This window comes from Myxocyprinus asiaticus, chromosome 2 (genome assembly GCF_019703515.2).
Source record: "Myxocyprinus asiaticus isolate MX2 ecotype Aquarium Trade chromosome 2, UBuf_Myxa_2, whole genome shotgun sequence".
NCBI classification, from domain to species: Eukaryota; Metazoa; Chordata; class Actinopteri; order Cypriniformes; family Catostomidae; genus Myxocyprinus; species Myxocyprinus asiaticus.
In genome coordinates this window covers 47,723,408-47,747,718 of record NC_059345.1, presented here as the reverse complement: position 1 = coordinate 47,747,718, position 24,311 = coordinate 47,723,408, and the positions used below count along the sequence as shown (strand labels likewise).

The 24,311-nt window shown below is 37.8% G+C and overlaps 1 protein-coding gene and 1 long non-coding RNA gene across 6 annotated transcripts in view; one reads left to right on the top strand and one right to left on the bottom strand.

Annotated features, from left to right (window-relative positions):
- Nucleotides 1–12,313, bottom strand: part of LOC127409838 (zinc finger protein 536-like) — a 245,656-nt gene extending 233,343 nt beyond the window's left edge. For 2 of the 5 annotated variants that reach the window (XM_051644698.1, XM_051644747.1), the window contains exons 1-2: nucleotides 12,207–12,313; nucleotides 4,896–4,929 (exon numbers count right to left, since the gene is read on the bottom strand). The gene's annotated coding sequence lies outside the window, so the exon portion shown is untranslated. Of the gene's footprint in view, nucleotides 1–4,895; nucleotides 4,930–11,478; nucleotides 12,121–12,206 lie in introns of those variants that run through there. The other 3 variants (XM_051644708.1, XM_051644728.1, XM_051644718.1) reach the window with 2 other exon arrangements.
- A 222-nt stretch (nucleotides 12,314–12,535) lies between these two features.
- The window catches only part of LOC127410118 (uncharacterized), a 36,038-nt gene continuing 24,262 nt past the window's right edge, over nucleotides 12,536–24,311 (top strand). The window contains exon 1 of the long non-coding RNA XR_007892082.1: nucleotides 12,536–12,666. This is a non-coding gene — a long non-coding RNA (uncharacterized LOC127410118). The remainder of the gene's footprint in view (nucleotides 12,667–24,311) is intronic.

The window sequence follows — 24,311 nt, the reverse complement described above, 5'->3', positions numbered from 1 at the left end:
AGACCAAAGGCCCCTTCCCATGCACAAATAACATCATCACTGGCTCAACTTGTTATGAAAGTCCCTCTCTTGAAACAGCCAATATCTAAAACGTTTTGATTAGCGCAGTGGAATTAATAAATTCTAAAGCATCTTAGAAAACACATAAATACTTATGTCATAATTTTATATATATATATACACACACACACATATTACTACCGGTCAAAAGTTTAGGGTCACTTACTCATTCTTTATTTTTTTTATTTTCTTCACATTTTAGAATAATAGTAAAGTCATCAAAACTATGGAAGAACAGAAATGGAACTATGGGAATTATGTTGTGACTAAACAAAATCCAAAATAAATCAAAACTGTGTTATATTTTAGCATCTTCAAAGTAGTCACCCTTTGCCTAGAATTTACAGACATGTACTCTTGACATTTTCTCAACCAACTTCTTGAGGTATCACCCTGGGATGCTTTTTAAACAGTATTGAAGGAGTTCCCATCTATGTTGGGCACTTATTGGCTGCTTTTCTTTATTATTCGGTCCAAGTCATCAATTTCAAAAACTTTAGTTATTTATTTTTTTTTATACAATTTTAGTTTTGTAATTAAATAAATGTATATGTTGGCACAATTATATTTTTTGACTACAAAATAATTTCAAACATTTAAGCATATGCCTTCAAAACAAAAGGTTTAAGATCATGAGAAACATTTCAGTCAAGCGACCCCAAACTTTTGAACGGCGGTGTATATATATATATATATATATATATATATATATATATATATATATATATATATATATATATATATATTTCATGTTTACATTAAGAAAGCACAAAGACATTTCATCTAAACTGTTTATATGCAAGAAACGAGCCTGAAATAAACTGACTGTATCTTCAGAGGTGATATTTAATGTAAACAAGTTTCAGACACAGAACAAGTGCTTTTGTATTTTTAAACTTATGTAGAGCTGAAAAAATTAATTACCACAAACATTTATTTTGACTTGCCCCTCCTTTTCTTTAAAAAAAGCAAAAATCTGTGTTACAATGAGGCACTTACAATGGAAGTGAATGGGACAAATCCATAAGCATTAAAATACTCACTATTTCAAAAATATAGCCACAAGACGTAAACAATTTGCGTGTTAACATGATTTTAATGTGATAAAATCGCTTACTAACCTATTCTATATAAAGTTATAGCCAAATTTACAACTTCATGCCATGTCAATGTAATGTCAACAAACCCCAAAACCCCTAAAATGACTGTAAAAACGATGATTTAAACAAATTGACAGCTCAAATAACACATGAGTTTCTACATATTCTACAATAACACATTTCTGCCTTAAAACCCACATTAATCAACATTATGCCAAAAATGCTGTCGACTGAGCTTAACTTGTATTGAACCTGGAATATTCCTTTAACCTTTTCATGAGTAGGGTCTAAATTAATCTGCAGTGCCCACTGGAGTGAGTTATTTTTGCACATGACATTGCACAGCCAGTATAGGGGGCAGAGTGTAGAGAAGTATTTTTTTTAAATTATTTTTTTATTTTATTTCTTGTCATAAAAGAATACTGTATATAATATAGTAAACATGTGAACAAATGGGTTATGTCTGCTGTACTGTTTTAGTTTTATTTATTTCATTTTTATAGCTGTAAAAAAACAAATGAACAAATAATATCAGCAGTCCGGTTTGCCTATATGCACTGTTTGACTTCTCAGACATTTGTGTGTGTGTGTGTGTGTGTGTGTGTGTGTGTGTGTGTGTGTGTGTTGTGTGTCTGTGTGTGTGTGTGACAAGCACTAATGTAAACAGACTTGGCTGCGTGCATCGGAGAATAGCACTCGATCAGCATGTTTTCACTGTGAGTATACAAGTTTTAAACTGTTAACGTGGTCCTTTTGTGATAGTTTGTTTCAGAAAACAAACATATTATATGCCTGAAAAGACTGTTTGAGTTGCTGTTTGTGTGAATGAAAACCGCATCTGCAACTAGTCAGCAGATGTGGCTGCATGCATGGGAAAATTGCGTTTAGATATGATGGCTGTGCATATACAAGCTGTGAACTGTTATCGTGGTACTTTGGTGACAATTTGGCTGTTTGTTACATAAAATAAAAATTTTATGTGCTTGAAAAGACTCTTTGAGTAGCTGTCTGTTTGACGAATGACAACCGCTACATAAACAAATGGCAGCACGCATCAGAGGAAGATCGTGTTTGCTGTATTGACTGTCCATATAAGAGCTGTAAACTTTTTCTCGTGGTACTTTGGTGACGAGTTGAATGAATGTATATAAAATAAACTTATTCTGTGGTTTAAAAGACTGTATGAGTAACTGTTTGAGCGAATATAAATAGCAGACACTTGAGCCTGTGTCGGCGTGAAAGCCGATTTGAATCTGGCAGCTTGTAACGTAACTGGCTGTTGCAGAAACACATATGTGTGATGCAACTCTGCGGGGCCCAGTTATTAACCGTCACATATGTGTGACGGTACGTATGAAAGGGTTATATGCTAACTCTTATTTGAGTTCACTTGACCTTGGGAAGCATGCTGGCTGTTAGCTCAACACAAATAAGTCATCCATACAAAACTAACAGAAGTGTAACTGAACTCTAAGCTGTCCTCTCTGAGCATGCCTTCCATTTTTCCCCTGTAAACTTCAGCCTCCAGTCATGTGGGTTTGGAGTGGATTGGATCGTCCACATTACCACAGGCTGATCTATACTGACAGCCTTATTTACAAAAACAGGGGGGGGACAGTAACAAGGCGAGTTACCCCACACTCTCTCCTTCACTCACTTAACTTCACTTTCTCCCAATTACAACGATTGGCAAGGACGCCATAACAAAAAAAGATGAAACAGGCAACTTAAGAGACAGACAACAACACTTTGTGTTCAAGACTGAAAAAAGGGAGCGGGCGAGAGAACAAAAACAATAACAGACAAGAAAGGGGAGAGGAAAAAAAAAAGCTGATTTGTGAAAATCGGTGGAGATTGTGGGAGATGTGTTATGGGTAAGCGTCAGCAGGAGGGGAGAAACACATCTTAAGACTTAAAAGGTGTGTAAAGTAAGCTGAGCATCGAGGGAATTGTCTCTGAGAGCCCCTTTAAAATTCACCTCCATATTAATGCAGATAAATAAAGGCAAATTCCCAACAGTAAATACTGTTTAACTCTCACCTTCAGCAAGAGTTACTTAAAGCACTCCTCTCAGGACTGACAGCCCTCTACAAACAAAGCAATACATAATATAATATACTATATATATGTGTGTGTTTTGTGTGTGTGTGTGTGTGTGTGTGTGTGTGTGTGTGTGTGTGTGTAAATTAATTACCTAGACAATGCAATTAATTCTACACATTTTAGTCCAAGAACCAACCACATAAATTGCAGTATAAAGATTCCACATACACAGTTTAACACTTTTATAATGTTTTCAAGTATAATTTCACTGTTCAAACAATTTAATTATGGGAAGGGAAAAAAGCATTGTGTGTTGTGGGAGTGCAGCAGTTTTAAACTGAATAACTTCAAATGTGAACAAATGATCAAATAGATTACGAAAATGAAAAAAAAAAAAAAAGCAGTGCTCTATGCACTGTGTGAACTTTAACTTTAAAAACGAGTCTCTTGATCTGCTGAAATTGTCCTGGCCCAGTTCCTTTCAGCATGAGTACTGGCCCAGTGAGACAGAAATGAACAGACACAGACACACTCACACACACTTGTATACTTAATATTTGTTCTAAAAAAAATGTCAGCAGGTCTGCTTACTCATATGACACTGAAGGTTTGAAGATGTGGCGGTGCTGGTGTGGATATAGGGGTGTGGGGGGTGGACAGTCACAGAGGGGAATGTGTGCATATCTTGGAACAATCATTAGCATTCAGACCTGTTTACATTTAGGTTGCCAGAAAAACAGTTAAACACTATTAGAGCTTTTGGAGAAGGGGAAGAAATCATGTTTTAAAAGTTACAGGTTGCATGGTGTTTGAATTAGCTCAATATTTGCAAAGAGCCATTTGAGTACAAGATGCATTTATATTTAGACATATTACAGTAAGACTATAAAATCTCATATAAAGCACTGAGAAAAGAACTTTCATAATGATACTCAGTGTCTTTGCAATTATAAATTGTTTATTTAAAAAAAAAAATAATTTTGAATTCTTTAGACTACAGTACATTAATGGGTATTCTTTAATGGTGCTTCTTTTCATTCTATTCTATTCTATTCTAATCTTAAGGTCTGATATTGAGAGATATGGCCCTGATATGAGCATGATTCAGTCCAAGTAGAGGGACAGACGTGCAAAGGTATTAAAGAGCTTTGCAAACAGGCGGTCATGTCCCTGACTGATATCAAGTGGCAGTTATCAGCACTGCCACACACAGATCTCTCGCAGCCTGTTCAAGAGCACAGCACAGATATGTTAAGTACATCACCCTCTCTCTCTTTCAACATCACTATCTTGCTCTCTCTTTTTTTTCCCAGTGTCAGTGCTTCCCACTCTCTCCTTCGTATGCCATCTCTCTCTCTCTCTTTCTCTCTCTCTCTTTCTCTCTCTCTGGTTAGGAGCTGCTAATTCACAGGGTCTGATCTGTCTGTAAGGTTGGAGACGCCAGTGCTATTCAGCCAGCCGTTAAATGGAGGAATCAGGAGACATTTGCTCTCCTCCACTATCGCAATGACATCATTACCGGGAGAATCAACAGCACAAGCACTCTGACCGGGTGTTAGTGTGACAGTATAAGTGTGTGTATGTATGCACACACTGTGGTGTGTATGCATGTGTGTGTGTGTGTATGTGTGTAAAACATAAAAGGGTCATATTCAGGAGAAATTAGGGGGAATAAAAATAACATCAGCCTACCTGTAAGATACCAGGAACCGGAGTACACTGTCAGCTGAAAGTTCCCAAGTGAAGAGCGTGGAGAGTTTGAGAGAGAAAAAAGAGAGAGGAAGAGGGAAAAAAAGAGAATGAGTGAAAGAGTCGTTTGCACATACTGGTAAATGGCATAACGCCGCTACTTTTTTGTTCCTCACCCTCTGCCACCCCCCTCCTTTTTCTGTCTCCCTTCACCACTCCTCTCCAACATTGCGCTAATAGCCACCTGTGAACCACGCAGCCATATGATCCACTTTCAGGCCTCTGGAGTGGAGTCACCTCTGTGTTTTCGGCCCCCTCCTCCAATGATAAATCATCATCGTTTAGCTAATATCCGTTTTTAACCTCTCTCCCTGATTAACAACACTCTTCCCTCCTGGATACAAACCACTCCTGCTACAGTGCAGCTAAATAGCTAGCCTCTTTTCCTTTTTTCTCTCTCTTCGTTTCATATTCCTTTGCTCTCGGTTTCTCATTTTCTTTCCTTCACTTTTTAAATGATAGGTCCTTCAAAGATAGGACAAATAACATTTCATTAACATGACTGTCACGTCTGTTTGAAAGGGTCACTATCAGCATTTTAACCTTCAACTGCTCAAGAACAGAAGACAAGGCACATACATTTTAATTAACCAATAAAAACAATTCAAAGTCCCAAATAAGCGAGGGAATGAAAGCAGATGTTATGGATTATAACATGTCTGTTCTCAAGGAAAAACATAAATATACTCATGAAAAATCACAGTAGTGATTATGCCCACAGATACAACGCACAAATACACAGAAGTATTATGTGTGCCTGTGGTAAATACTAACATGGTATTAAGACACATAAACACTCTTGTGGAAGTACAGAACAGTTGTGGTTAAGAGAAAATTTTGGTTTTACATTTGATATGGGCACCCCTAGTGGACGAGGGAGAGGGGAGAGAAGAGAAATCCAGTCGGCGCAAATCTGACTGCTGGTGATTAGAAATTGTCAAAGTATTTGCAGCAAAGGAATTCCGAAATGTGAGCGGCATGGGCTCCCCAACAAAGGACCCATCTTCTCTGAGTAACAAGTGGAGGGAATGAGCACCGACAGAGAAGCTAAAATCCCTCAGGCTAAAGAAATTCAGCTATTGTAGTAATAACCCCCGAGACCTGGCTGAGTATGTACAGCTTTCAGAGGTACTTCTCATCCTATTTGTAGCCCCGCTAGTGTTATGTGTGTGTGTATACTGGTAAGAGATGGGGTGTGTATAACATAGGTCACTTCACTGCTCATGCATTCCTTTTTTCCCATGTTCTCTGTCTTTTTATTAATATTATTTTTTGTATACAAGTGCAACTTCCCAGTACAAATACTCGCTGGGGTTTGCCTATAATACTATAATGTATTTTTTTCATCTCTCTCCTCATTTTTTTTTTTTCCTTTTTTGTTCCACAAGGCAAGTTTCATTAAAGATCCAATTATGCAAATCAGGTCCTGAAGAGCCAGTTGAATATGCAGTATAATAGTGTACCGTAATAGTTCAACACAATATACTGCATCTGAGGCAGATTTACGAGGCAACATAACTGCTACGCCTCCGTCCTTTGGAGAAAACCTCTTGATCATAATTAAAGGTGCAGGGTCCCTCTTTCCTTCCTAGTGGCGTCCATTTTAACCGGGCCACCCTCTAGGGGACTACTGCCCCCACGCTAAAGGGGTGAGGGTGGGGGGGGGGTGTGCACCCGTCAGGGTCAAGACCTGGAAACAGTTCAAGGATAGGCGCTGTTAAACTCCCCTAATTATCTGGGTACATCTTGTAACAGAGATGCCCTCCGCTACACGAAGACCACCCAGCCATCAGTGGTATCTGGCACTATTTTTGGGGCCTGTGTAGCACTGCAAATATTTACCACTATTTTAAGAGCTCAGATTAGAATGCAAAACAGCATAATAGCATGTGCTTATGGCCAGTGATTGACAGGAAGTTGCTTGTTTGCATAAAGCCCCTGTCTGCAGAGATGACATGACTGTAATTTTGTGCTTCTCACCAACTCAAAAACAAGCCATCATGTAAGATGGTGCTGTATAGTGCATAGGAATTAGTCTTGTTTGTTTTTACGGTAACACTTTACAGTAAGGTTCCATTCGTTAACATTAGGTAATGCATTATTTACCATGAACAATCAATCATTTATTAATCTTTGTTAATGTTAGTTAATAAAAGTACTATTGTTCATTGTTAGTTAATGTTAGTTCATAGTGCATAAACTAATGTTAACAAATACAACATTTGATTTTAATAATGTATTACTAAATGTTGAAATTAACATTAACAAAAGATTAATAAATGCTTAATAAGTATTGTTCATCAAGTGTTAATTCATGTTAACTAATGTAGCTAACTAATGCTAACAAATGCAACCTTATTGTAAAGTGTTACTGTTTTTTCTTAAATATAAAAAGTACATTTAATTGAGGTTACTGCTGAAAGACTATAAATGCAGTAACAAAAACCAAGTTGAGATGCCAGTCTTGAAAAAAGGACAGATGGAGTGTGGTCGGGTGTGCGGGTGACTAGGTGTCCCTCTATGGAAAAAGAGTGAGGCCATAACCAAAGGCTGACTGAGTTTCCCAAGGCTATGTACACCTGTCCCTATTCAACACTTTCCAATGACCACATATCCCACAGCATTTATATATACCATCTCTCTTTTTGAGCTCAGAAGCGAGGGAGAGAATGAAAAAACGAGAGCAATGGAGAGCAGGAGAGATGTGCATGTGTTTGATGTTGGAGGGGGAGGGGGGGTGAATTTTGTCCACCCATTCGCTCTCCCAGAGGAGAGAATTATGAGAAGGAGAGAAAAAAAAACTTAATAGGATACAAAACATCTGCACACATCTGTTCAGCTCTGTCATTTGCGCACAGGCTAACTTTAACTGTAACGTATGCTTGTCTCCCATTGCTCAATATTCCTCGCAGCACCATTAGTCTATCTATATATTTTCATGGAAAGAGCCTCGGGGTGGAGTAGAGCAAGCCGTATTACCAAAGACCCCCATTGCTCTCTCTCTTTCTCTCTCTGTAGACAGACAGACGCTCCTTCTGGTGGCACCCTGGCATGAGGCAGTGGAGACAAGATCATCCGTCACCACCTCATCTGTCAGGGCACTCTTTATTCTTAGATCACACACTGACTGACGTCTGTGATTAGCCCGCTCAAAAACTTCCACTCCTCTACCCCCCCCCAACTCACTTTCGAACAACTACGAAAAGCCTTAGAAATCATCACTCATTTATAAGTGACATGTGCATAACGAAATGTCCTTATTCCACTATAATTATTTGTTAAATACAAAAGTTGACATCTGTCAGTAACTGAACATTCCCATTTATATTACATAAAGTGACATGCTGAACTGTGTCTTCGGCTGTACACAGAGGATATTGAATGACAGGGAATTATGCGCTTAATCAATTGGAGAGGACAGGCATAGGAGTAATGTGGGGCACTCTTTTTCTAAATGTACTTTCAGAGAGTGGTGGATTCTATAGCAATATGTATAGGACCACACCCAGAACTTCACACAGCGATTAGGAACACAAGTTTGAAAACAATCCCATACATAACAAAAAACGAAAAAATACAATAAAATAAATCTAATTATTTTCAAATATGTTTGAGTATTTTTTTTTTTTTCATTTGGATTTTAAATGTCATAACTACAGATATATTACCTCTTTTCCCTTAAGTTAACATAACCATCCTTTCCAAGGTTGAAAAAAGCTTGAACAACCTTACGCTACTTTGTTAACCCAAGAGCATCGTACAGGCGCCCAAACAAATATATGTGACACTCCGGGTGTTTAGGGATTCTACAGCCACGAAGGGAAAGACCAAAGTCTTCATTGCTGGAGAGGAAGGGAAAGAGAGCGACAATGGGGTGGGGGCGTGGGGTCGGTGTTTCCACAGCACATATCAATTAATACCTAAACACGCGGCCTTGCCTGCCACACCGTTCCCCAAGAGTTGCCTGGCTAGGACCCGGGCATCTGGAAGACAATTTCCTCCAATTAAAAGGAGCGGGGAGGCATTTAAGTGTGGAATGGCTGTTTGATCAAGTCTCCAAGGCTCAAGCGCAGATCCAGGCGGCTAAGCTTGAGACTGACAGGCCTGGAGACAGAGAGGGTGAGAGAGAGAGAGAGAGAGAGAGAGAGAGAGTGTGGGGGGGGGGGGGGGGCTTTGAACTGCCCATTGGCACTGCCTTGCCCTTAGCCATGGTGAGGGCTGGGGAAGTGCACCTCCACACACCGGGGTTATTGGTGACGGCGGCATCAAGCACGCAGACCTGGGAACACACTAACATTCTCGAATGCTGCCAAGTTGTGCCACACAACACACACTTTCCCTGCCGAATGAGAGCAAGACGCATATGTAAATGAGAGCGTACACACCAGGGAAGAGACATTTTGACAGGATTGGCTTGGTCTGTTTAGCCCCATCGAACTGCTATCAGTTGCTCTGGCAGAGTGTATTCGCAAGAGTCTTCATAACACCCTCTCTCTCGCTGCATTTAAACGAGTTTGATATTTTTCCTCTCCAAAAACCCCCCAAAAAAGATGATTCTGTGTTTCAAAGATAATAAATTCCATGTTATCGTTATATACATTTTCAGTGGAATATGTCTTTGTGATGGCAAAATAAAAAACATTGTGCTCCAGCTTTTTTTTATTATTAGTTATGTTTAGTATTTATTTTTTATTTTTTTAAATGAGGGCGCATATTTAGCATCACAACAACAGCTAAAAATAATAGTGCAGTTCTGAAACACATTTTGTATTACATTTGAATTAAATATGCTTAAAGATTGCAGGTAAATTAATCAAATATTTCACTTGATAACCTAAATTCCACTGGCTTCTCAATTATAAACACACGACTATGCACGCATGATTATTTCCTCTTCCCTTCTCGCTGTCCACAATATTCTAGCATGCGTTTTATTGATTGATTGATTGATTTTAATTTAATTTAGTATAAAGGAGCCCACAAGAGTATATTTGTGGTCATGTTAATGCTGATTCAAAAAAGAATGTGTGACTTGACTACATCACAATGTCATTTCAAATCAGAAAAATGAAAAGAGCTGACAAAAATGTCTACGCCCAGACGCTATTACAGACATAATATCCGTTAAACAATGACGGTGCATCTGCACCGCCTGCTATTTGTCCCTTTCCATGAACAATGAACAATGAGGAAAAAACAGTAATCTCATTTTAACATTGCAGAAGATGTAAACAAACTAAAAGTACTACAAAAGCTGCACGTGTGCGTGTGTTTTAGGCTATACAGCTGGCTATTCTTTCACTTCAGTGAAAGTTTTGGGTCATCTCCTTATTTAAGCTGGCAAGAGCAATCTGCACCTGGATCTGAACAAATGTGTTAGATTAATAATGACACTTTATCTGCGACTGCAGAAGCATCTGAAGTGTGTGTGATAGATTGGTAAGCACAGCACCGAGGTCATGCAATGTGTCATATCATTATTCTGACCCTGAGAATGTTACAAATGTAAGCTGGAGATTTGTGGACTTACAAAATATGCGCAAAACAATGCGTGTAATTATTTTATTCAGAGTCGAAACGCGGTGAAAAGTCGCTCAAAATCATGCCTACGTGCATGCATTTCATCTTGAATTCTTCCCGCAATCCCGCGTGCATTTCTCTCCCAATCTTCAATTCTTACAACTTTCTTTCCCTTTTTTCCCTCCCATAACAGCCTACATCATTTCCCCAAACGCCAATGTTCGCAACAGTCGTTAAAATCTCCATTTCCAGGGGAGACGTGCGTGTTTTCCCTGCAGATAAAAAGGTGTTTTAGTCTGCTATGACATTTAGCCCTCAGTTGTTGAATGCCATCATAAGGCTTCTGTTCATAAGAGGTCGATCACAGCACAAAATGGCAGGTCTCACCGGCTCTTCCATCTCACAAGTTTTGACACATGGCATGCACCGGGTAACTTTGATCCTAATTCTCCAACCGATCTGTGCTCACTTTAGCTGAAATCCTAAACGCAAAGCCCTTGGGGGTGAAGTTGGAAAGTTTGAGCAGAGATTGGAAAAGAGGGAAGTTTCTTACAGCTCCTTATCTCTTTGCTTGGCCAGCAGTCGCGAAAATAAGTCTGGTGCGCATCGATTTTAAGCTTTGGTGCACTTTGCAATAATGCACAATTTGCTTTATACTTCCTTAATAAAGTACTGCGTATGAGAGTGGAATTAAATAAGACGGTGTGTTTTTTTTTTTTTTTTTTTTTTTTTAGTGTATCAAGATCTCTCGATCAGCGTGCAATAGCCTATATGCTTGTGATGTGAAGCCGATTTATTATCTCGTGACAACAAACGACAGCGTTTTAGACAATTAAAACTGCATTCGATCGTGTTGCTAAAAAGGCCTGATTGTAATGATACACACGCGCGCGCGCGCACACACACACACATACACACATCTTTCGCGCAAACTGACTTCTGACTTCTGAAAGCGAATCGAGCGAAAACGATCCGCGAACCCACTCCTGATCTCGCCACTTCTTACCTTTAAATGTATCCAGACGTCCTGCGTGTAGCCACAAGATGCGTCGGGAAAGATTATCATCATTGAATAACGAGGCATGTCCACATGATTGAGCTGATCATTTTCTTATACTGCTGAGAGGGTTAAAGTATACAGACGCGCGCGCGCTTCGGACCTGTTATGATCGTCCTCTTCTGAATCCTTTTCCCAACTGTTCCTCGCGCATCCCGAGTGATGAAAAAGCGCCTTTGATCGTCTTCGCTCAGTTTATTCGCAATATAAACGCGTTCATTGATACCGATCAGCCAGCATCACAAGACATTTCCCACATCTTCCCGTTCGGACTCCCCCTATCTGGACGGTGAAATGCATTGTACCGTTAAAAAGACACTCCATTGTCGTCCATTCACAGAGAGCGGAGACAGTCTTGCGGCATTTGATGGGACTAAAAAGCTTGAACCCTTGATAAAACAGCCACGGTGCGCGGAATAGAATCTCTACCCGTCTATTTTCCCCATGCGAGGATATTCAAACGCGGTTTTCACTCCATCATCTCATGTTCTTGACCTTGACTTCCCTGTTAACACTTATTAAAATCTGTCTATCCTCACTCACAATGTCAGCATTCAGACGCGCCGTAATTGGCTTTGATGCCCGTCGCCTTTTAAATCACACCGTAGAAAAAAGAAAAGAAAAGAAAAAAAACACACACTCGCACACAAATACAATTCAAAAATAGACGTTCTTACCTTTTGGGGAAACTATCTGAAGTCTTGTATCCTCGGCAAAAAAGTCCAGTGAGATGAGCGGAGAGCGCGCGAGCATCAGTCAGTGTAAGAGAGAAGTAATGAGTGATAAAATGACGCTCATCTGCACTGTAACCTTGTGGCGTATTTAATGTAAATAAGCCGGTTATGTTGCACACAATCGCGCGCACACACATATATGCAAACAGAGAGCGGTCAAGATGGGAAGCGCTTTTTTCAACACTCTTCTAATCTCACGCGTCGCACTGGAGCGCATTTTTAAAACAAATGCATGAGGAAGCTTATGGGTTTGTAAATATGATATGAAATTGCCACTCAGCGGGGCGCGTAGCCTAACCAACAACCTCACTCTTCATCACAGAATGAGGGAAAGGGTCCAGGCACCGGTCGAGACGCTCGCTCAGAGACGTGGGAGAATGTCCTCTGGAAAGGTAGTACTTCGGTGAGGACATGCAACTTTTTGGGCTGAACTTCAGCGGCAGGACAGTAGCGCTCAGGTCGATGCTGCTTTACATGAGGATTATGTTTGATTGATTGAGAGGCAGAATAATGTAATTATACATTCAGTGTCCCGGCAGTTGACAAAAAAAAAAAAAAAAAAAAAAAGGGGGGGGATTATATAATGATTATGTTGTAATTAAGGGAGCGCTTTGGTGGTGGTGGTAATAATAAAAACAGGATCGGTTTCAGGGAATGGGAGTGCATGTGACTGTTCGTGGAGAAAAGGACACTGATGCTCGAATGCAGACGAACTGATTAGCCTACTGATTGATTATTCAGGATATCGAACAGTGGTAGCACATATCAATCAGAAGGAAAAGAAAAGAAGCAGTTAGCTTCCTTAAAATAGTTTACCCATCTAACTAACTTCACTGTTATTTTTTTCCTCACAGAGAAGAAAAAAATAATGCACAAAAATATGAATATAAAATTATCTACATAAGTAAATAAATACATAATAAAAAAACATATATACAATACTTTACATAATGGTCAAATGCTGTAAATACTAATAGTAATCTCAAATTATAAAAATAAATAAATAGTTTACTCAACTTAATCTTAAGTTTTTACTATTTTTACTAGTTTTAATTAAGTAACCATTACTCTCTAAATCCTAAAGTTGTCATTAATAAAAAAAATAAATAAAAAAAAAATAAATAAAAAAACAAGTGGTCCTAATTAAACATTACTTGAAGTGTCACATTTTGGAATCATAACTCAAATACATAAGTTCTTTAAACTTTGGCTTCGTGTACTACTAACTCAAAATTACCAAGTACAAAATTGCAGCTGTGTGGAATACCCATAAACCCTTGCGCTTGAATAAATTATGTTTGTTCAAAACAAGGGAACTTGTGTAGTAAAATAATTGTTATTGTTATTATCATTAGTATTATTATTAGTATTATTATTATTTAAAAATGTATTGAGTTTTAGTTCTTATGACTATTATTGTTGTTTTGCTGTAGCTGGTTGAGAAGTGAGATTTCTGTGAAGTCCCCATGAGGGTGATTAGTGTTACCTCTGGTGAACTTGGAGCCTGTTAAGTTTAAGCCATTCTTTACTCAAATGTACTTAAAAAAAAAAAAAAAAAAAAAAGAAAAAGAAAAGAAAAAGTGTAGCTTTATGTGCACTAAGAAGTATTAAGTAGAGTCCAGTGTGCCATATGGCTAACCGAGAGTCTACTCATAATTTCCCTTATACTGTATAAAACATGTTATAACCCAATCTAAATAATTACATCAAAACAACAATACTTTAATCATGGATGAGTTAAGCTTACTTGTAACTAGTTAACAGTACTTAAAAAAATTAAGTTCAATTTATTTGAGCCAAATAAGTGTTTACTTAGAAAAAGCATGCAAACCGATTGCCTTGAAAAATCTAAGGAAGGTCAACTAATTAGATTTTACAGTGCACAGTCCCTTAGTATTTATTTATTTATGTAGTAAGCAAACTACTTTTTGTGCATTTATTTATTTTACATCAGGTTTTCATGACTGATTTCTTTTAATTAGAAACACTAAATTAATTAGACTGATTATGAATGATTTCTGTAAATTAGGAGGTGACATCTAATGATATCAGCAAGAACAAAACAGTTACTCTTAACATCATTCAGGGAACTATTTTATCCTGTAATAACTTTAAGAGGGGCTCATTTCTCCATTCCTATTCTGCTTCACTTTGCAGTTATATGTTTGTGATGTTTAGTCTATTCAAAGAAGCATTAATCGTTATTAAACTCCCGAGGCAGAGGCTTGCCTCCTCTTTATTTTCGTTCCAGACAAAACACACGTTTTAAAAGATAGCACATTCATTATTCACTATGAAAATCAGATTCCCATGCTGCCCCTTAAACGCGCAGGAATTCAGCCCGCATTTTCCAGTCTGATGTGTATGAAATTCCTTTTTGAACAAATTCCAAAATAAAAGTTGTGCCTCTAAAGAAATTAGCATAATCATCCCATCAATAATATCACTATCTCTATGGGAATGATAGTGAAAGCAGTAGGGGTGTTCCTTTACTCAATTCTTCATGGATTCTCCATTTCTTTTGAACTTGTTATAGCAAGTCAAGTGATTCTTTATCAGTGACAGGCCTGACAATACACGACGAGGACGGGAAAGCAGGTCAAAAGGAAGTTGCCATATGGACTTAAACATGCACTCTTCCAACAATATAGGGCAATGATGTCCTCACACAGAAGTGTGTTATCATTTTTTTTATTTATCATTTATTTTTAAGTGCTTGGGGTTAAATGAAGTTGAGACATTTGTTGTGGATAAAGTAGGACAGCTGTATTGTTGTTGAAGTGAATCGCACGGCTGTGTTTCTTGCCTGTTTACTTTTTCATGGCTTTTATGCAAATAAACAAATGTGGATACGTTCGGTTTGATTGGCATCCATTTTATGGATTTTGGTAGAAAAGACAGAGAATAAGGTAAAACTGTCACGTTGTCTGGTGTGTTTGGAAGGGCAGCATTTGAGATTGATCATTTTGTCTTCGCAAATATCAACTTGTAACAGGAATCAAAAGGTCGAAAGATCCTGACGGCTCAAGTCACGTGTCTGCTCACTGCCCGCGAGCAACAGGTGCTCAAGGGGAAGGGGGAGGGCTCAGAGCATCCTTTCTTATTTCTTATGTATTTCTATTGTCCTTAAAGATTTTATATGTAGGGGAGACCAGGGCTTGTTGTCACACAGGGAAGATGTCACAAAAGCTACAGTATCTCAGTAACTATAGGTTTTGAGTCAAAAATCCAATTACATAAATTTGTGTTTTCTATAGGAGTGGTTGAAAACCTAGTTCAAAACCCTCTATTTATTTATTCTGTAAACGTAATGCTCCAAACTAAAATTCTAATAGCGTCATATTTTTTGTAATAGCTATTGGAAGAATTGAACACAGTAAAACCACACTGGCATACCTCCGGGTAAGGGTCACCTATTTAATAAAGGCAGATTGTAACCAAAAACTGTTTTTAGGACAAGGGTATCATAAATACAATATTGGGGTAAGCTGTCCCATGTATTTTATACTATATTATAATATGAGTAAAAAAATAAATGAAAACAAAATAAATTGTAATTTTTGTTGTCCGAAACTATGATTTGATATTTAACTTTTTTGATATTTCATGAACTGTTTTGTGTTTTGTAATTGTTTTACCGTTTAAAATTTCCTCAAAGCCTGTAGTATGCTGTTTAATGGCAGGTTCCACTGTGACTTACTGAATAAAGTGTGACAACAGATCAACGTGAGTTCACATTTAAAACTGTGCGTGATAAAGTATAAGACAGATGAAAGTTTCTTGTGTTACTGCAAGAGATTGTTAACTGTAAAAAATGAGTTAGGCTTATTGTTATCATAACTTAAAATGTAGTGTTAGAATAACTGTACTGGATTGATCTTGCTGAGATAAAGTTTTTGTTGGTTAAACTTGTAATAAGTTATCAAACCTAGAAAAAACTATTCAGCTAAACTAAAAAATATAAGCCGAGAGAACTATGTACATAATGTTTATGTATTCGGATTCCCAGCATGTACCGCGGCATGAATAAATTATGCAAATTGCAGTGTTACCATCTTATTTTTCATTGTTTAAGTGTTTGCTGCTTTTATTTATGCGTTTGGTTATTTGGCATGTAGTAATAATTCAGAGCTCATCTTTTTTACTTGATTATGTGTTTGTTGAGTGTCACCATCATTGTGATTTGTGTTGAGACCCATGTGTCTGTCTGCTATATAACCATATAGAGTAATCAGTAATGTCATTTATCCTCAAATGGCAATTTAAGACATCTCAGATAATGAGCTTGCTCAGCTTCTCCTATGGTATCCAATGAAATTAATTAATAATAAAATTAGATTCATTTAGATATTCAGTTTGAATTAAGTTAGGATTAAGTTGATAGAACCAAGAAAGTCAAGTTTATTTAATAAGACATTATGTTTTTTTAACAAGTTATATTAAATGAAGCCAGCACAAACACTTACTTTTTTAAGTTAAAACAACAAGACTTTTTTACAGTGAGTTGCTGTGAAATTTCTAAGAATTTATTGGCTGAACGAGACATTTAGCGTTTAATGAACAAACAAAGCCAAGTTGGCTAAAGTACTTTGCAATCGCTAGGGATGACCCGATACCATATTTTATTTTTTATTTTTATTTTTTAAGAATAAGTACGAGTACCGATACGTTCTTTCTGATACTCGCCGATACCGAGTTCGATACCTGTTTTTTTGTTTTATTTTTTCGGAACAAAATCATCAAAATGGTGATAAAATAAATGAATTAATTAAATCTTTAATCAAATGAAAATATAACAATTAATTTTCAACATAATATTTATATTATTTTTATCAAATAAAGTGCTTATATCCACAATCCAGAATACAGCATTGGAGTAATATTTTGTCACATAAATTACTGCATAATGAGCATCACAGATGTGAGATATTGCTTAAATATAATACAATTATCATTGATTTATTATTAGTAGTAATAATAGTAGTAATAGTAGTAGTAATACAGTAAAATATTACATAACTTTACAATAGTGATACACTTCTGTTATATATATATATTTTTTTTCATTTAAATTGAGCGTTTATTTTGATGGAGCTTTTATTTTGAAGTCTTTCTGTGTGATGATGGTAGCTTTTCAGCTACATGACTCAAAGTAATTATTAAACCGCAAAAGCCTGCTATTTAATAAAAAAAAAAAAAGAAGTATGTAGTCTGTATGTGCCTCTTGCTACAAAGTGAATTTACGCTCTGTTGTGTCATCTGCTACAAACAGAGCACTTGATGCTCATGACGGTGTTTTCCCTGTATGAGCCATGGAGGAGCTTTAAAAGGTACATGCCAGGTGTCGGCACAACACTGTCTCCACACATTCACTAGTTCTCTGCTCACATTTGAAGCGCACCGCACATGCAGAGTAAACTATATATTTATCTCATTAAATCGCAGCTTTTGCGGTCAAATAATCTCACTAGGACATAATGTGATAAGAATTTGTGCAGTGATTGTTTATGTAATGACATTCGTACCAAAGATGCTATCGGTTTTTGGTATCGGAGCATTTTTATGAGTACGAGTACACGAGTGTGGTATCGGACCCCCATTCCTAGCAATCGCAATACATAATGTTGCCTCAAATTTTTAACTTTTCTCCTTTTTTGCATTGTAAATCTAAACATTTTGGTTGTGTGAGGTACTTAAGTCAAAAGTTGAGAAAAGTCAAAAATCTTTGCAGTCTGTTGCCATAAACTATTTTCGTAGTTTGTTTGGGTTTGTCTAATTAACAATATAGACCTAGTATATTAATATCTCATGCAGTAATAGTAAGACTTGTGGGCCACTCAGTTTGCATTACAGCATTACTAAGCTGGGCTAGTTATTTGTGTGACATTGAAAAATCTGTTGTGGTAATACATCGCAAACCCACAGGGATTGTTTATACTATTAGACCAAGACCACACACATTGAATGTAAATATTTATAATTATAAATATATAAGACATCAAAGTACATGCAAACACTGTGCATTTTATTTCCAGTACGTACTTTTAAAAGTTAAAGTGTCAGAGTAACAGCAAAAATCACTGGAGGTTTGAGCAGTTATATGGAAAGATAAACCATGTCATGGTTGGGTATGGTAGTTTCTCTAATAATAATAATAATAATAATAATAATAATAATGAAAGGAATTGAAGTACGAGCCTAACAGCACTGTGTCTGGTACCTGTCCAAAAGAGTAGGCCTTTATAACAGACATGTCAGTGTTCAGTATTCTAAAAAATGAAGGTGTTAGTTCTCTCCGTCTACTTGGACTTTTGGCCCAGAATGTAGCTATTTAGCATCTTTTAGCAGATGTCCAGATAATTCACAAGTTTATCAAATTAATACAAAGGAGCAATTAGTCTCTTTATCTTATGTCCAAGTCCAACTGATGTACTCCTAATCAGTCCGAAAGAGAGAAAGATAGATCGGGAGAGAGTGTCACTTTAAGTCAATGCAAGTAAATTACTGCATAAGCATTTTATCCAGGAAGAGTCTGATGATTTAATGCTGTGCCTAGTTTACTGTATATCTACATACAAATACACTAGAATGGTTTTCTCACATGGAAAAAGGGGGAGGAAGGCGGGCTACATTACTTTTTAAATTGAGTTTCTCTGAGCATAATCTGTTCCAGGTCTTTGATGAAGAAATGTTCTCAAAGTATCACAGTGACTGATTTAATGAGAAGGGAGTGAGCACAATTTCAAACAATCTGAGTTTCTGAACCTTCTGTGACTCTAAACTTTTAAAATCGCACTTAAGAATTGCATCAATTACCCTTTAAAGTATGACATCGACTAACTAGGAGCACTAGCATAACAAACACACGCTATGGTGTATTTACTTCATATCCTCTCATCAAGATCTGATACATTGGTCCCTTATGTGAGCCCTCTACGAAGCTTTCCGAACTCCATTACTGTTTTCCTTTCTCCTGGTTGATGGTGTGGAATACATGTGTGGCAGACCAAAAAGTCTTACGATGCTTTAGTTAAATAATGCAGAGGCAAATATTTAGAGCTCACTTCTAAGTTTTCAGCATTTCGGTGTGATGAGACTTAAGAAGAGGGAGTACGTTTTCCATATTCTTCAGGCCACAGTTTAGACAATGCATCTGAATGCCACTCCAAAGCCCACCCGTCTTTGATGAACTGAGAGAAGTGTATAAAGTCTATGACTGATAACTGGACCAATGCTAATTTAAATCATCTGAATCAATGTCTGGCTGGGAGAAAAATATCTAAATGAAAACATCTGACTCAAATTGATTACTAACAATGCTGAGCATAAGGGATTTAATAATGATTACTGCATGCTCAAAATATCCAGGCCATTTTGAGAAACCATCACTCTTATATCTCAAAGAAGCCACTATGTTTATATCTCTGTGAGATTTTGCTGAACAATAAAACCTACAACACAAAACTAAACTTAGCTGCTTCGTTATAATTTTGGCTTGTCTTAATCTGTGTCTTGAAACTTGGAAAAGCAAATGATTGACCTTTGACAGAAGGCTTAACTTTTCTCGTTTTATAATGAACAAAACCCCTTAGCATGTACTCATCATTCTCACCCTTGCTCAAACACAGTGCACCTCTTCTTTAAGGTCCATATTTCTGTGAAAGCGTGTCATCATATTTTACTATTACCTATCAATTGGTTTCTAATCATGGTAATGAGGCATCTGCCGTTTGGTGACAGTGAACTAACGGCCTCCATGGGAGCATTAAGGAGCCTGGGTTATGCTGTGGGCCGTTAACTACCTACAGACGCTTGCTAATGGCTCCAAATGACCTCCTCAGTGGCTATTAGCACATAATTAGAACCTTGGTACATGCGTACCTCTTCGGTCTTCTCCTCCTTGCTCCCCCACTTACTGTTTAATGGTGAGATTATGAATAGGTGCTGGTATATGCCCACAATTGCTGCATTAAGTTGTGTGGCTTACATGCATACAGTGCTGCTTACAGTAAGGTTCCTAGGTAAGCAATTTTGACAAGCATTGACTGCAGCTGTGAATCACCTGTATGCCCATGCGCTGAGACAGTGTAATTCACTGCAAACTGTCAAGAGCTAGTGTTTAATTCACAAGCTAATAGACAAGAGAAATTCTAATTTAACCTACAGTCTTTCCAAAAATGAAACTCATTTTCTCACCCTTATGCCATCCCAAACTCGTATAACTTTCTTTCTTCTGTAAAACACAAAGAAAGATATTTGGAGGAATGTACAGTATGAGATGTTTTTGTCCATACAATGTACAGTAAGTCAATGGGGTCCAAAATGTTCAAGCTACAAAAAGGACATACTGTAAAGCCAGCATAAAAGTAACCCATACAACTCAAGTTTAAAGGGATAGTTCACCTAAAAATAAAATGATCTCATCATTTACTCACCCTCATGCCATCCCAGAAGCGTGTGACTTTTTTTCTTCTGTAGAACACAAACACACATTTTTAGAAGAATATCTCAGCTCTGTAGGTCATACAATGCAAGTGAATGGTGACCAGAACTTTGAAGGTCCAAAAATCACATAAAGGCAGCATAAAAGTAATCCATAAGACTCCAGTGGTCAAATCCATATCTTCAGAAGCAAAATAATAGGTGTGGGTGAGAAACATATCAATATTTAAGTCTTTTTTTTTTTCTTTTTTCTTATTTTACTATCAATTGCCACTTTCACTTTTACATCCTGATGTTGAAGTGACTTTCACTTTCATTTTCAGCCACCTACTGGTTGGTGCATGTCCAAGGTGGAGATTTATAGTAAAAAAAAAATGTATCTGTTTCTCTCTCACACCTATCATATTTCTTCAGAAGATATTGATTTAGCCACTGGAGTCTTATGGATTACCTTTATGCTGCTTTTATATCCATTTTGGACCTTCAATGTTCTGGTCACCATTCACTTGCATTGTGAGGACCAACAAAGCTGAGATATTCTTCTAAAAAAATCTTTGTTTGTGTTCAGTAGAAGAAAGAAAGGCATACACATCTGGAATGGCATGAGGGTGAGTACATTTTGGGTGAACTAATTCCTTCAATCCATGTCTTCTGAAGCCATATGATCACTCTGGGTGATAAACAGCCAAAATGTAAGTCCTTATTCACTATAAATCTTGACATCCGTCCCAAGTGCAGCCTTCAAAATGATGGTTCTTTGACGTTGCACGTGGTTGCCAGGTACTCAATCCCGAAATCATTGTACATCAATGAGACATTACATTTCCATATTATAGTTTTATAGTTGGCAACACTGTGTCCTATCCTGTCAGCGCTCTCCGCATGCGTCAAACATGAGGAAAAAGAGCTTCTCTCCTGAAACTTTGAATGTCAAGATTTATAGTTAATAAGGACTTACACTTTGGTCTGTTTCTAACCCCACACCTATCATATTGCTTCAGAAGACGTGGATTAAACCATTGGATTCATCTGGAATACTTTTATGCTGCTTTTAAGTTCTTTTTGGAGCTTGAAAGTTTTGGACCTCATTGTCTTACATTTTATGGACAAAAATGACTTTCTAATTACTTTTTTACTTTTGAGAAACACTAAAGGAGATGTTTGAATGAATATATCAGTCTGCGTATTCAATACATTGGCAGCAAATACTTTTGTAACAAAGTTCACTGTTAGGGAAAAGGAGGAAGTGGGAGACGGCGAATCCAACTCATAAGGTATGTGTATTTTAAACTCAGAAATCACGCTTTTTTTTAAACAGTCTAAATCACGCTTTTCAGCGGAAACAGTTCAGCACAGTTTCTTCTTTTTAGGTGTGGTAACTCTCTCTGCCTCACTGGCGTCCGGCTCGCTCTTAAAGCCCAACTCCACTCTCACTGCAATGACAAACAGCTGCTAGAGACAATCATTGCCAGGTGATGATCCTTACCGTTCTCATCTCCTGATCTCACTCTCCATTCACAAGCCAGCGCTCAACCACGCCCCCACCACTACAACTTTAAAGGAGCCAAAAGTATGATAAAAGTAGTCCTCGTGACTTGTGTGTCACATTCCAAGTCTTTTGAAGGCATACATTTGGTTTTGGTGAAATTTGAGTAATTTTTCAGTGAAAATCTTGACATCCGTTGCACATTCCTAGGTGCATAGGAGAAACTTGTTTACAGTCGCACATGTGTTCACCTGCTTGACAAGAGAGCCACTGTGAACAAGCTTCTTATAAAGTGCTAATGAACAAATTTGGAACGACATGAGGGTGAGTAAATGATGACAGAATTGTAGTTTTTGGTTTAACAATTCCTTTAATACATTTAAATATATTGTGTGGAAAAATTAACAAACTCCAAAGGGAATAATCACTGTAAATATCCAGTATGCCACCTGCTATCTCTCCCCACCATCAGTGCCCTGTCTGTCCTAGCCTCTTTTACCATTATGTTCTATTGTTGCGGGTCACGCCGAGCGTAAAGTGCAAGGCACGGCCACACCGCACAAGTGGTTCAGTCAAACCAACCTCTGTGTACACTTAGCAATGCTCTCCAGTTACCCAGAACAAAGGCCTGCTTTAGTGGGTTAATGTCAGCTCAGGAGCTGTGCCGAACAATAGCAGAGCGATAATAAATAAGAGGAATGCACTGTTTTGTAGCAGCCTCTAAAATAGTCAGCAAATTATCTCCCCTCACCTCAACAGTTATGTATGTCATCCGTGAAATACCGTAGACTTTGTGACAAAAGTATGAAACAACTAATATAAGCATCGAGGAGGAATCTTTCTAGGTCATCAACCAGCCTTGGACAAAGAAATCTAAAAAAAAGTCATGATATGCTGGGAAAAAAGCACAAAGTCATTCAATGTGTTGTGTTTTCTTTCTTGATTATGTCCGGTTATGTTTTTATAATTTAGAAGTTTTCAGTATACTACATGAGCCAGCAGTATGTGCTGTGGAGGCATCTCCCTTATGCTGAGAACAGCTTCAAAAGCTTCTTACACAGAGAATGTGAGACTGGATAGCATGGTCAGTATTGCGCTTTCTAGAGGCCAGAGGAAGTACTGCAGGAGATTCGGGACATTTGTGGGCAGAAATGCCCAATAGACAGACATGAGCAGAGGTCATTCGCTCTGTGGTCACAATCAGTTTGTGCCTTCTGAGTTTCCCAACCCACAGATACCATTTTTGTTGTGTTTTCTATGTTATAAGTTTGAATCGTTGCTGATACTGCCACCACCCTCTTCTCTGACTCTAGTCTCCCTCCCTCTCTCTCTCTCTCTCTCTCTCTCTCTCTCTCTCTCTCTCTCTCTCTCTCTTTCTTTCTCAAACACTCTCAGCAGAAGCATTCCCTGAATTAATTTGTTTTCATTTGCAGTATGTCAACAAAAAAACAAAAAATGTAGTTGTTCCTTGTGGCAGTGCAAAAGAATCTCTCCGGCGAGTCTGTTTCTGCTTCTTAATCATTAAATCTGTGTGTATGTTTTTTTTTTTTTTTTTTTTTTTTTTCTGTGCAATAGCAGTAAAAACATAAACAGCCTGCTGCAACTCTCGTCTCAGCTGCATCTGCGGTGCTTCCCTCTTCACAGTGTGCCATTCCGCAACATTCCCCTTGTGTTTGTCCTGCATTGTAAGAATGCTGCCAGCCACTGCTGTTACAATGTCAGGCCAATCCACTGCCAAAGAGCAGGGACTCAGACCATGGCGGGTCCCAATTAACTGCGGGACAACCGTGCTGTCCAAAAATAGCCTCTTTCCCCATATTTCTGGACTGGCCGCCCCTGTCGTTGGGCTGTCCACCTCTATAAGCCAATCTGGCAAGAAGACAAACAAAATCTTGGTTGATCTTCAGTCAAAAACCTTTTCTCAGTGAGGAGAGAAATGCTGGAAAATTGCTTAAACCTGTCATAAATTTCTCCACGCGACCAAAACCCTGGACATAGTTAATCAGCAATAGGGCATGCCTCCAAAATGCCATTCTTCTGTAACAGCATTAGCACGGAAGTAAGATTTACAGATCACTTAATGTTCCAGAGTCCTCTGCATAAAAGTATATACAAAGGTT